Genomic DNA, 15,383 nt, shown 5'->3' on the forward strand with positions numbered 1-15,383 from the left:
AGAAATGCCGCCACCTTCTTTGGGCCAGAGCTCATTTAAAATGGACTGAGGGGAAGTGGAAAAGTGTCCTGTGGGCCTATGAATCGAAATTTGAAATTCTTTTTGGAAATCATGGACACTGTGTCCTCCGGGCTAAAGACCACTCAGCTTGTTATCAGTGCACATTTCAAAAGCCAGTATTCACGATGGTATAGGGGTGCATTATGCATGGGTGCACATGGCATGGGTGACTGGCACATCTGTGAAGGCATCATTAATGCTGAATGATATATACAGGTTTTGGCAACTTATGCTGCCATCCAGACAGCGTTTTTTTTCAGGCAAGGTCTTGCTTATTTCAGCAAGACGAACCACATTCTGCATGTATTACAACAGCATTGCTCCATATTAAAAGAGTCCCAGTACTAAACTGGCCTGTCTGCAGCCCAGACCTGTCACCCATTAACAACATTTGCCGCATTATGAAATGAAAAACACAACAAAAGAGATCCAGAACTGTTGAGCAGCTGAAATCCTGTATCAAACAAGAATGGGAAAACATTTTACTTTCAAAACTATAGCAATTGGTCTCCTCAGTTCCCAAACGCTTATAGAGTGTTGTTAGAAGAATAAGTTATAAAACACAGTGGTAAACATGCCCCTGTCCCAACTTTTGGGAACGTATTGTCAGCATCAAACTCAAAATTGGCATATATTTAAAAAAAAATCTCACTTTCAACACATTGATATGTTGTCTTTGTAGTATTTTCCTTTAAAAATATGGTTCACATGATTTGAATATCATTGCATTCTATTTCTATTTACATTCTGCACAGCATTCCAACTTTTTTTGGAAATGGTGTTGTAAAAATGTGTTATTCGAAGAGTTGGGGCCAAAAAAAAAAACCTGCAAACGTGATCACTGGCTGCTTATTGGCTTATACATTTCTCAACCTTCCCACTTTACATGAATGTTTGCAACCCTCTGTTGTTAAGGAGTGTCACAAGAGAATGCGAGTAGTGTCTTCACCCTCTGGTGGTGGAGCAAATTGGGCAAATGAGTTTGTGCTGACCGAAATCATGAGCTGGACATTGTGATTTTTTTCAAACGCTTTGGTACCAGACTCATTTCAGCATGAAGGGAGGGTCAAGTCAAGTCGTTTCCCGACTCCTGGTGACCATATGGATAGTGTTTCTCAAGACTATCCTATCTTCTGTTTGGCTTCTGAATGACTTGTTCATGATGTTCTCTGATTGTATTGATCCATCTTTTGCTTGTTGTCCTCTTCCTCTTATGCTTTGAACTCTTTCAAGCATGATGGTCTTTTCTAACAAATTGGTTCTTCTCAGAATATGTCCAAAACAAGATTTATCTGGACTTGTGAGAGGTGAGCCTTGATTTAGTTGAGGATCCATTTTTTTTTCTTTGCTGTCCAAGGTACTCTCAAAAGTCTTCGTCAATACCAAAGATCTATAGTTCAAAGGCATCTATATTTTTCCCTTCTGACTTGTTTATTGTTTACACCTTTCACATCCATTAAGAACCTCAGAGAAGACCATAACCTGGGCAATTTGAATCTTTGTTTGTAGAGACAAACCGTTGCATTTGATTATCTTTTCAAGATGTTTTATCCTTGTTCTGCCGAGTGCCAATCTGTGTGGTATTTCTTGAGTGCTGAATCCTCTATTATTAACAACTGATCCAAGCAGGCAAAAGCTGTCCACCATTTCCACATCATCTCCATTACTGGTAAAATCTGCAGTCTCTCCTGTTGCCATAACCTTAGCCTTCTTCATATTGAACTGAAGTCCCATTTTTTTAAACTGTGTCCTTTAACCTTCCTTATAAGGGCCATCAGGTCTTCCAGATTTTCCACGGTGAGCTTTGTATCATATCGAAAGTTACTGATGTTTCGTTCATCAATCCTGAATCCTTGATCATCTTCCTCCAGTCTTTCTTCTCTCATTACATTTTCTGCATGGCGGTTGAACAGCTATGGTGCTAGTATGCAGCCTGATTTTTTGCATACTCTTTCTTGTCTCCTTTCTTTGGTATTGGGATATAAAATGACCCCCTGCAATCTGTTTTACAGATTTGTTGGCATAATTTGGTCTGTGCTTTGACTGAATATTCTTCACAATCTTATTTCCACTGAAGTGACTCCTGTGGCTTTCTTCTTTGGCCTGTCTGACTTCATCTTCTAGCACTAAAGGTTCTTCTGTGTAGCCAACATCAATTCAAGTAGCAATTAATCTATTAATAGCAATTATCTTTTGTAGAGGTCTTCTGTGTATTCCTTCCATCTTTTTTGATTTTTGTTTCATCAGTTATGATTTGTTCATTGACATCTCTTAGAGTACCAACTCAAGCCTGAAATTTATTTTTTGGTCTCCCATATCTTCTGAAAAACAATCTTTTTGTTTTTCCACGTTTGTTCTCATTTTCAGTACCTTTACAGATGATGTTGTAGTATTGATCCTTGTCCTTCCTGGTAGCTCTCTGGAATTTATGATTTGATTGATGATCTTCGTACTTCTTGAAATTTTTCTTCTCTTCTCTTTTTTGAGAAGACTATATCTTAGTCATCTTTGATTTCTTTCTCCTTTTCATTCTTCCCTGTTTTTTTTTTCTTTGATGACCTCTTTGAGTCCTATCCATAGCTCCTCTGGTTCTCTGTCAATTATGTCCAGCATTTGGAATTGATTTTCTGATGTTTTCTTTGAAGACAGCTAGTATGTACTCCTGGTCATGTTTTGATGGTTTGATTGTTTTTTTCTCAACTTTGCTTGGAGATTGCACATTAGTAGTGTGTATTCTGTTCAAGCCATGCCTTTGTATTTAAAATAGAGCTCTTTCATCTCCTGGTGCACAGTCTATTTGGTTTTGGCAAGCTCCATCTGGTGATGTCCAGGTGTACAGACATTGTTGTGATTGCATATAAAAAAAATGTATTAGTAATGAAAAAGTTGCAGAAGCTGATTAGCTACCCTCCTGCTTCATATCTTCTTCCAAGACCATGTTGTCCAGTTGTATTTTCCTCCTTCTCGTTTCTGAGCTTAGCATTCCAGTATCCAATTACCAGCATTCCCGTTTTTAATCACCAGCATTTGAAGATCTTTTCAAACTCCTTCAACCTTGCTCTGCTGAGTGCCAATCTGTGTCTCATTTCTTGTGCTGGATCCTTTGTTGTTAATAATTGATCCGACTAGGCAAAAGCTGTCCACCATTTCCACATCTTCTCCATCAATGGTAATGTTAGCAGTCTTTCCTGTCATCACAACCTTTGTTTTCTTCATATTGAAGAACTCTTGTTTGCACGTATTGTCAATTTCAGCCTGGGTTTGATCATAAAACTTTTCAATTTCCTCATTACTTGCATTGGAGCATAAACCTGGATGACTGTAATGTTGAAGAGTTTATTGGATTGACATCAGTCAATCATTCACAGCATTGTGTCCAATAACAGTCTTGTTGACTTCCTTGTTGAAAATGAGAGCCACTCCATTTCTTCTTTGTTGTTTGTGACCCGAGTAGTAGCTGGTGTGTTCCCCTGATTGAAAGAGTCCTAATCCGGTCCATTTTAGCTTGCTGATCCCTACAATATTGATGTGTGGATGATCCATTTCCATCTTCACTACTCCCAATTTGCCATGGTTTTTACTTTGTGCATTTCAAGTTACAACTGTGATTTTGTTTTTGCAGCTTTGAAATCTCTTTTCCCACTGACCAATTCCAGCAACTAGACCTCCCGAAGGCTTTGATCTAGCCATGTTATTCCCACAAGCTGTACTCTGAAGAATCCTCAGCTCTTTGTCAATAACAAGCTGAGTGCCAACTTCTGGCACTAGCTTGAAGTACAGGAGTGGTTTACCATTGCCTTCTTTCATGCAGTTGAATTAATGTCTTTGCTGTTACCTCTGTGATCATCCACCGTTGACAACATCCTTCGCTGCTGCCCAACATAGGTGGTAGTAGTCTGGCACCTCTGCATAGACCTTTCAGCTATGGAAGACTCTAAAAAGAGTTAAAACCCCAGGCAGCATAGTTCTCTGCTTCTAGTTCTCTGCATGCAAGCCTCCTCGTTTGACAAGATACCATACCATAAGTAGGGAAGGGATGGTAGTCAGTAGTCACCTCAATAGCCCAGCCAGCTGTGGTCTTCAGATTGTGGTCTGTGGTCTGTTTGATAGAAAGTCATGAGAAAGTTCTCTAGCAAGCAGCTGTATTTATCTAAGTGCAGTTTGCTTGCTAAGAGGTATAATTATCATAAGTTGATTTCTCATAGGATTGAGGTTTATCTCCTTCATGCTTAATGTCTACTTGCCAATAATTTCAGTGAGCCACACTAATACTTATGGAGCTCCTGTGTAAAACTTTCAGAAGGTTGTGCCAAGGCTTAAAGGACTCAAATTCTGAAAAAAATGGATCAGAATTAGATATCCAATTCTGGATATCCATTTCCCATAGATAATGAAGAAAAATCATGGCCTTTATTTCAGGAGCTTCAGAAACTGATCCAGTTATGACATAGAACTTGGGCTTCATTACAACAGACCAATTACTGATAAGCTTCTGATTGTATCTCTCTCAATTTGATATATTCAATAGATATCAATACAGCACTAGTTCACCAGTACACTAATGCACTGGTAATTCGCAGATCAGCCAATACAAGTCCTTTGTACCTTACTAAAGTGTTGCTACTTTGAAAATATATGCTACTGAAAGACTTAGTAATGTTGGGCCAAAATAAACAAACAAATAAATAAAATTGTATTACATAATTCAGCAACTTCTGGTAAATTGTGGCCCTAAGTCATGAAACATTTTAAATCAGAGAAAAGTAATGCATTACAGTAACAAAATTACTTTTTAACATAATGAAGTAGTGTAATGCATTATAGTTTAAATTCTTAGAATCAAATATTTTGCAATATGATGCAAACGGTTTGTATTCACTTGCAAAAGCTGTGCTTTGCTTAAGCTCAGAGATGGAACAGCTCATTGAGTTTTACTTTGATCTTGGATTGAAATATAGTGTCACTTCTCAAAATCAAACAAAAAAGAGCAAACTGAAACTGAGATCAAGCGTCCTTGTACAGTAAAAGCTACATGTACAGGAACTACAGAGAACAATTGCTGAATAAACTCAGCATGGACAAAACTATGAACCAGCTTTTAACATTAGCTATGCTAAAAACAAAGCTCTAATGTAGGCAATGACGTTGGGCACCTCTGGTCCTACGTCTGCTTGTTGTCTGACAAGCATATATTTTGCAAGGGAATGCATTTTTTGCGAGGAAATGCAAAACACTCTTTTTTTTTTAAACCACTCCATACTCTAAGAGAACATCAAGTGTTTCCCCTAGCTTTTTTTTTTCACTAGTGGACCCTTTCAACCTTATCCATCAAGGGTTGGTGTGGCTGCAGGTTTTCATTCCACTCTAGCTTGTTTAAAATGAAAACCTGCAGCCACAGCAGCCGTTTACAGATAAGGTACCATTATCATGCAAAATTATTATTTTTTTATTTTTCTGTTCGCTATACATACAGTGCAATCGTGTGATTAGGAGATCATTTATAGTCAGTTAGCTTATATCCAAAGAATTCATGTGCAACTGAATGTTTCACAGTTTATACTGGGCCAAAGAATAATTCATACATATGCCTATTTAAATGTATATGAATAGTTTTAACTGTTCCTTAAACCATCACTAACTGCTGTTTTGACAGCAAAATGGCAAAAAAGAAACCTATTTAGTGCAAAGGCCAATATATATTGAGAAATACATTGAGATATATACTGAGAAAAATGAGTGCATTTTTTATTTTGTCTTTGGGAATTCTGAAATTCAGTTAGTGGTGCAGTTCACTGCTTTAGTACATTTCCATTTTTGCCTTTATTTATATTTTGCTTAATTTTTACACATACTACAACATAGACATCACCTACTATTTTTGTGTTTTAACCTAGATCAGATCCATAACATTACATATGATTATTTGAATATAATTTATGGTAATGCTCTGAATAAGACAAGAAAACAAATAGTTATTGTGTAAGTACTATGTGAAAAGTTACACTTTATTTTACAGTCCAGTTTCCATCATATTAGAGAGAACTTTCTGCATATGACAAAAATAAATGATTAGGTAGTTACTGTGTAATTACTATGTACAAAGTAACTATGTTACACTCCTGTTTCCACAATATTACAGAGAATTTACCAGTAAACATACCAAATAATATGGAATGATAAATGTACTTACTCTATCTTACTATGCATTTCTCTGTCACTTATGCTTATGCTTACAGAAACACTCATTAGCTGAAATGTACCTCTTATGTCTCAGATTAGTTACTCTGTACTTTCATACTGAACTTGTAAATTGTGCACCAAGTAATACTAGTATTACATTTTACCAATACATTCTGAGTAAGTTCTGTTATACATACCTGATACTTTTCATATAGTTACTTTGTGCAACTATGTACCAAAAAACACTTGTAAGTACTTTATATTTACTCTTAAATTCTGAGTAAGTGCAGCTGTACATACCTAGGTTTTAAGTAAATTACAATGTACATGCAAAATATGTACCAGAAAATGACTTGTAAATTCTTCATATTTTTAAATTCCAATTAAATGCCACTGTAAATACGATGTAGTTTATTTATGTAAATTACTATGTACAGGCAAAGTATGTTCCAGAAAATTAGCAATAAGTTCTACAAATTTACCTATTAAATACTAGTTAATTACTTTACTGTAAAATAAAGTGGATTTACCTCAGTCTTAAGCTTAGCTAGCCGATCAGAGAAATGGCTCATTAATATGTATAACTGTATGTACAATGTCACCTAAAACAGCACATGCATTTCAAAAGGGCAGGAATATCCTAAAAATGCATGTTCAGAAATATATAAAACATTTTTTTATCAAACCACATAAGCTTCACAAACCACAAGGGTAGATTTAAGCAAAGCAAAAATCTAAAAATATTCTTGTTTGTATTCCACCAAGGGATCTATCTGAAGAGTTGGAAGCCCTTTCTGGCCCTCCCCCAAGTGCCTTGCTTAGTGAATTTAAAAACATTGTCTTATGAGCGCAATATTGCTGCTCCTTTTAGCCTTTGCTAAGTGTATTGGTCACTTACATGCTCTGTTTGTTAGCCAGGTCCATTTGGGGGTTGCCTCAGGCTTCACTACATTGATGCTCAGGCCAAGATTGGAGTACTTGCCTAAGGTTTCTTACACTTCGTCTGAAAGCCAGGTGGTGTCATTGGTAACACTCTCTCTTCCTTCGTTCAATTTGGATGAGGATAAGTTGTTATGTAAACAATGTCCTGTGAGGGTTCTTCACACTTGTGGGGCATGCACAGCCCATGCATAAAACTGGTCAGCTGTTTCACTGTTACAGAGTCTGCTATGAGGGTCTTTTCAGCATTATGCTGGCAGCAGTGCTCCCACTGAATCAGCTTCTAACACATGTTGACGTGACTGATATAAAAGGGAAGCTCAGGGCTATGTACATAACCCAGTACCATAAGCAAGATGCTAGTATGCTGCCTTGACATACTGTCGTCCTTGGTTTTTGCAGAAACTGTCTGTTCATGATATCCCAATCCAATCTGATAAAGGGCTTGGAGCTGATCCTGGCAAATTTTAATGTAATGATCCTAAAAATCAAGAAAGCTGTAATGAAGGCAAAGGGTGGCACATTAAACACTGAAAAAAATAATATTATATTTTGCTGATGAGGCTTCTTTATAATTTTCTGTTAAATATGTTTTCTGATTTTTCCTGATGCTGAAAAATGACTTGAAAGAACTTGCATGCATTTTTCCCTGGAGATTAAATACATGAAGTCTGGTTTTTGGCTTTGGCACAGCACTGTAGCTTAGAAAGATTTTTTACTTAACTTAAAAATAAAGTAAATAAAAATCCTTTGAGTGAGATTAAAACCTAATTATTAAATGAAGATCTTATTAAATTTATAGTAATATATGAGATCTAATCATCTATTCATCTTTTAATAACATACTATTAATAATAAACAATTTCATCTAATTCTGTTCTTTTCTGCCCTATGACAAAGCATAAAAAATGGGCAGGTAGAGACTTGGAATCTGCCAAGAGAATTAACCCTTCTTGGCTAGCTAACTTAGTCCTTTGTAGCATGTGTGATACAGCTCTTGAGGCTGGCACAGATTTGGGACAGATTGGTGTGGAGCCCTGGAGAGTTTCAGCTTGTCACTCACACTGACAGCCTTTTCTCTCACATAGCTTACACACCACTCTAACGGTCCACTGGGAAAGCAGTGCTTTGGAGACTACTGGCCCAAAGGGCCTTTAGTGGAACCAAGCACTCGGGCTGAATCCACTGAAGCATTCAAAAAAAAAAAGTTGTGATCACAATGAAAGTACATATTCCGTGTGACATTTTAGACTAAGGCTTCAATATATTGCTTCTTATTAGAGAAAGTAATCTCAGTGTATTTTTCTCCTCAGAAATCTACTTAAGACATTTTTTTTTGCAAAAATCTTCGGTAACACTTTACTGTAGGGCACTGTTTAGAAGGCTACATGACACCTACGCAAGCGCCTTATGACCACTGACACAAACATACATAAACATTTATAAATACTTATTCTGAAACGAGTCAGCTGTCATAAAGATTACTTTTGTCAACTTTGATGTCAACTTGACATAACCACTATGTCAAAAGACAGATTTTTGGTGACATCAGGTTGTGTCATGACATTTTCTGAGTTGTTATGTTATGACAACTGACTTTGTAGCTCTTTTTCTTTTTTTTTTTGGTATGTCAGGGTGACACAGTGCTGATCATGCGAAACAGCTTGATAAAATAAGGCAGTTGGTAAAACTGAACAAAAGTGAGGTCGTTCTGATATCACAGAGTGAGATGTGGCCCTGGGTCAACAGGGGAGGTGCTTAAATTGAATTCATGCTATGATATCACCACATGCGACCGGGTCTGTCTTTTTTTTCTATTTTTAACTGCAACTGAGTGAAGCTCCAGCTCATCTGCACCTCCTGGTGAAGGTAAGCAATTTCTTTTAGAAGTTCCTTGTTTTACATCATCCATGCTCAATAATATAGTCCTGGTTTTACTTACACAGTTAAACATTTACTGTAGGTGGCTTTAGTTTGGTTTAGTTGCTAAAGCTAGGTAGTTAAACTATCTGGCCAGCCTAATGGTAAGCCTGAATACTCATTTAATGCCCTTTTTTCACTGTTAAAGTTCAGCTTGGAACAACTTCTTCCAGCATTTTTTCATATACTTAAAGTAAAAAAGTTATGGAACTGGAGCTTTTAGCTTGTTTGCAGCTGCCTAGGTAGCTAACAGTTAGCACACTTAGACCATTACAGTTCAAGGAAAATCATACCTAACATTTCCTTGGGGACATCACATAAGAAAGCTCTGTTAACCAAGAAACAGCACATTTTATTTTAAAAGTAGTAGCTGAAGTTCTGGAACAGACCTTTTAGTTTTCTCACCACAATAAGGTAACAGTTAGTTAGCAATGTTATGTAGTCTCAGGAACATCATCCAGTCCCAGGGATTTTATTACTTTATGTTAGCCCAGGAGCAGTATATTTAAGAATAAAGCTTTTCCAAAGACATGAGGCTGTAATTTTAGATATTCATACATATGATTGTTGAACAGTATTTTCATGCCTTTTTTTTTGCAGTGAAGACAACTGAAGGGGACATACAATGCTACAAGCTGGCACTGACGTCCTACAGAAGATGTGGCTCCAGAGGGCCTTTGAAAAGCAAAATGACGAAAGAAACACAGTGCGCAGTGCTCCAATTACGGAGCTTTACATAGCATTTACATAGATCGAATATTCGTGATTCAAAGGCATCTGAACATGTAATGTAAATTTGTTGTTTAGGTTTGTGCTCATTTTGTTTTGTCCAACTGAAAAAAATCTTGTAGAACATGTTCAGTAATTACTGTTCTGTGCTGTGTAGGATGTTTTGAGCTTTGGTATGAGACAAAGCAAGTTTAATTCATATTTACTACAGTCAATTTGTAGTGCAGCCAGCTAATATGTCTGTGCTTTTCAGTTTAAGTCATTAGGTGACTGAACAACCTGCCTAATTAATCACAAATATTAAAAAAAAAACTTTTTATACAGAAGGCATTATCTTTTTTTTTCAGTGAAAGTGCTTAATATAATTTTGTTTCCACATTTTGATTTATTGCTGCCGTTAGATGTTAACAATAACAATTGTTTTGCTAGTTTACAAATGTTTGTTTATTGGGTAGCATGTCAAACAGCACCTTAGAAACTGTTAAATGAAACTCACTTAAAGTAAGGATAAGGTTTACCTAAGAAAATATACATAACAGTGTCATTACAGTGTCATGGTACTTGAATAAGCATGTATAAAAATGTTAGAAACTGTAAAATGGCTCTCACTTTACTTAGGGGCCAGAGAAAATACATAACAGTGTCATTACAGGGTCATGGTGCTTGAATAAAGATTCATGAAAATGATTTTACTTAACACCCACATTATTTAGTCATTTAGCAGATTCATTAGACAACCAAATGTCACCAAAAATCTACGTCTCTGGACATAGATGTTATGTCAAGTTGACATCAAAGTTGACAAAAGCAGTCTGTATGACAACTGACACCTTTTGGAATAAGTATTTATAAATGTTTATGTATGTTTGTGTCAGTTGCCATGAAGTGCTTACGTAGGTGTCATGTGGCCTTCTAAACAGTGCCCTACAGTAAAGTGTTACCAAATCTTTTTTTTTTCATCTTAGTTTACGTGCACTGTCAGAAAATAAGGATACTGTGCAGACCATTTTTTCTATTTGTCAAGGTAGAAAAAATGGTTTTAAGGTCAAATTGTGTGCCTTAAATAAGTTTTTCCTGTGACAAGGGTACTTATTTGAACCTTTTCAAAACATAATGTTATTAAAACAGAATAGTAAAATAAAAAAGCCTGGAGATGAAACGGGATATGTGGAGTCAATACACACACACACACACACACACTCTCTCTAAACTGCTTATCCTTCTGGGTTGCAGGGGGATGCTGGAGCCTATCCCAGCAGTCATTGGGCAGAAGGCAGGAGGAGTCAATACAACTTAAACAATTTAAAGTCAGTGCAATATGGTACAATTATGTTCCTAATTAAAGGCACATAAGACTTACCCTTATTGGGTATCGCCCCAGTGACAAGATGGGTGCCGTCCCAGTGACAGTTCTGTACCTTTTTCTGAGAGTGTATGGATTGTATGGATTGTGGAGCGAATCATACACTTTTGAACTATATCAACCTCTTACATCAAAAAATGAGGATTATTTTTTCAGTCATACACAACTTTTAACACATTTCAAAATCAGAGGCACACAATGAGCTTCTCAATTGCTCTGTCAGTTATTCAACACCGAGTTGTACAAACATGGTTTAAAACAAACTTTTGGCCTCATTTATAAAACTGGCAACACTGTCCAAGTAAATGTGAACTTATGAAAGATTAACAGAAATTCACTATGCATAACAAATGCACCTAAAACAAACACCATGATTTTATTTCTAAATCACACCTCTTTACAGTTGTTTTACAAAATTGTCCAGCATGCCTATAAACACTATATTGAACTAACAGGGAACATCCTTTGAGAATGACTTTGGAAAACAAGACCTATATGGTACAGTTGTATGCAAAAGTTTGGGCAGCACTGGTCAAATTACATGTTTTATTGATTTTCTAAGTGAATCTAAGTACACATCCTCTACAGAGAACACACTTCTGCACATTTTAATGTTACTGCCAGAACAACATTTTACAACTAAATGGCAAAAAAATTAGTTCATATGAGTTTGCACAATGGTAAGCATAGTTTTATAATAGGTTCATATGTGTATTATAGCCTTCATGAGTTCGCATGTTCATAGGCTATAATCATGCGAACTCATGAAGCATGAAAAATGTGACAAAAACCAAACTCCTGTATGAGGTTCAGGAGGCACCATCCACAAAGGTGGTGTCTTCTTTTGAGACACCTCATAAAGAATCAATATAAATGAACGCCAGTCCACATTGACTGCACTGCACATTGTTATTCTATCTGCTAAAAATTCTAAAAGCTCCACATTAGCATGTCATGTTTGCTGCTTGTGGCTATATTAAATTTAATTGGTAGACAGTCTCTTAGCCCTCATAATGGTCCACAGAAAACATGTTGTATGAATTTTCATAGTCAATAGTCAAGTTTTATAGTCTATTTCAGATGTGGACTCAGATGTGGATTGTTTATCTTGGTTCCAAACAATGATAATTTACACATAATTTACACACCCATTTGCACATTACCATAGCAAAAGATTCCTAGCCAGTTAAATTTGGTGTGGCAACACATGGGAATAAAAGAGCTATTTCCCAAATCAACTTGCTGCTGTAGAGAGGTAAAAAGTGAGGATAGATGAAAATTGGGGATCTTCAGGAAGACACTAGAGATGTTCAAATACATCAAATACAAGATAGTTGTTGCAGTGTTTGGGGAGAAAGGGGAATCTCCTTCAGACATGCTGGCAGCAGACACCCTTTTTCTATTAATTAAAAACTGAAAGCAGGACTTTCAAAAACAACACTTAGAATCTAAATGTAGGTACAAAGAAATATCATTAGAAAACAACCCTGAGGACAAACTCAACCCTATGAATATTTCTTATTATGTTCCTGTGATCATTTCTGTCTGCACCAACAAAAGCTTGATGTAACTCCATGTGCAAGCCTTCTAAAACACTAATATTACTGGAACATGAGTATGTTCTGATTTGGTACTGTGAGATTTTAATTTTTATGTGTGGTGTATTATTACATACAAAATACTTCACTGGAAAAATAAACTAGGAAGCCAAAAATCCATTAAAAAAGTATTTGGCAAAAAATGCATATCCATGGGAGTGTCCATTCCGCTCTGTTTCTTGCTATAAGAGAGACCAATAGAATGATTTAAAATATGCATTACCATCATGCCAATTGTCAACTAATCATTGTTGTTTCATTGAGAGTGAAATTTCAATCAGTGACATTTAAATTGAGTAATCTAGTTTAATTGATTAACCGTGAAATCACTAAGTCCGTAAAAAACAAAACATTATTTAGAAAGAAATAATCAACTAAGTGCTTGTAAAGGCAGTGGAAATCTGGAGATGTGTTTATTAGATCTTTAAAAATGTTTTCTCTAAAAATATGATGAAGCCAAGTTCAAGTGCTCACTTCAACTTGTGCTTCAACCATCATACAGCAACTTTTAACACATTCCTACAGTTTACCTTCTCATAAAGTACTCATCAAAATTCATAAGTGTTTCAGCCTTGGACATAGACATTTATCCAGTTTTGTGTTATGTGCTACACCTGTTGGCAGAACACAAACTGTACAAAACAACTCTGGTGTGCTTGAACTTGGATCATGTTCAGAGAAATGTCTTTGACAAGATGTCTGCTGAACTTTCATCTTTTTTATCGGATTTTCAACATTTTATTGACAATGCTCAATGCAGGCCAAATGAACACAGAAAGAAGATAAAAATAACAGTAGAAGAACTGCAAAGACGTGTAAGGGTGAGTCAGGGGGCAAATGTGAGATGAGTGGTACAATAACACAACAAAACCCTTTCAAAAAAGAGAAATTTAGAGGAATACGAGGAAGGCTGCGTTTCCTAGCTGGTTTGCAGCTGTGTGATGCTAGATGATAGATGCTGTTACCTTGTTGCCTGGCAGAGAGGGTTTATCCTTATTATATTAGCTGCTTTTTTGTGAGCTCATCTTGTCAAGTGCTCCTTTCCCTAAGTGTCACTGTCAAATTCTGGCATATAAATGAATGAGCTTGCTACTGAATGTTTGGGGGACTATCTCTAGTATCAGGACTATCCTTCACCAGAGGTTCAAAAGTCACGCTTCTCCAATAGAACAATAGCTAAGAGCCATTCCTATTGGACAGTTTTAAAACTTCAACCAGCCTTCAAATTTTGGTCTGTTTGAATCTGCCCACCACCAATTGGAGGCTGAAAATCTTTACATAATGATAATACAACATTACTTCACTGACAATGACAAATTACTTGTTGATAAGTTACTTAACCGTCATTTGTTGATCAAAATAAATAATTAAATAAATACAGTAAACTTGGTTTTGGATTATCTCTTATCTCTTATCACTGCTATGCTGATATGGAGGACCAGATTTGCCAAATTGAAAAATAAATAAAATGGCTCAGTAAATTAATCACTAAATAAAAAAACCAAAATAAAGTATATATTGCTTATTGTGATTGTAATTATACACATATTTCCTTTTTCTGCAGTTATATATTTCTCAATTCATTTATTTCTGTTATTTATTTTGTTTTATTAATGCCATTTTTATATATATTTTTCCATATCTATATTTTTAACAATTGTTCGCTTTATTCATTTATTTTTTCATTAATTCATTTATTTATTTATTTTTTCATTAATTAATTTATTTATTTCTGTATTTTTTCGTTCATATGATAATGAGGGGGCGTGTTTTTCACGTTCAGGCTTAGCAATCAGGCCCAGGAGGAGAAGAGCTGATTAAACTATTTCACCAACTCCATAAAGAGCTGCAGAGTCATGGACAGACAAACCTGCCAATACATAACTCTCGATGGCTTCCACAGGCAGTGTGTGAGAAGGGCTTCCGAATGTCTGGGTGATCTGAATTCTACAGAAAAAGACGCTGAACCGCCTCCTCCAGAGTTCTGAACACTACGGGTTGACCTCTGTATCAGCAGATCAGCTAAATGGACCAAACTGCCTCCACAGCCTCCAACGGAAGAGCCAATAATCCGGACCTGCATTTTCAGTCAGATCAGCCGAGACTCTCAGATCTCTGACTGTCTGCTGCTGTAAGAAGCCATTACTGTACTGTTTTGTCCTTAGTTACCGCTGAGAGAGCAAGACATGAACAATCGATCTACAGAATCTGATATCGATCAACCAATAGGAATATTAAGACGCTGTGCCATCATTGACTGACAGCCCCTTTCTTAGCATAAGGACAAGGAAATACAGAAATAAATAAATAGAGAAATAAATAATTATAGAAATTAATAGTTATGGAAATAAATGAATAGAAAAATAGAAAAATGTTAATAAACATATAAATAACTAAATAAATTAGTGAGAAGGGGAAATTACTAAATAGACATAAATAAATGCAGACATATTCATTTGTATAAGATTTTATTTATTAATATATTAAATGTTATGTATATTTATTTATTTATAGATCTATCATCATTATTCTTTGCAATTCTACTTCATATATTAATTTACTAAGTCATTTATTATTTATTTTATTTATTTTTC

General features: G+C 35.9%; 1 protein-coding gene across 1 annotated transcript in view; it reads right to left on the reverse strand.

Annotated features, from left to right (window-relative positions):
- il1rapl2 (interleukin 1 receptor accessory protein-like 2) overlaps nucleotides 1–15,383 on the reverse strand; it is a 354,577-nt gene that overhangs the window by 84,929 nt on the left and 254,265 nt on the right. The gene's annotated exons all lie outside the window — the stretch shown is intronic.

The sequence above is a fragment of the Colossoma macropomum genome, unplaced genomic scaffold (genome assembly GCF_904425465.1).
Source record: "Colossoma macropomum unplaced genomic scaffold, Colossoma_macropomum, whole genome shotgun sequence".
In the NCBI taxonomy this organism is placed as follows: domain Eukaryota; kingdom Metazoa; phylum Chordata; class Actinopteri; order Characiformes; family Serrasalmidae; genus Colossoma; species Colossoma macropomum.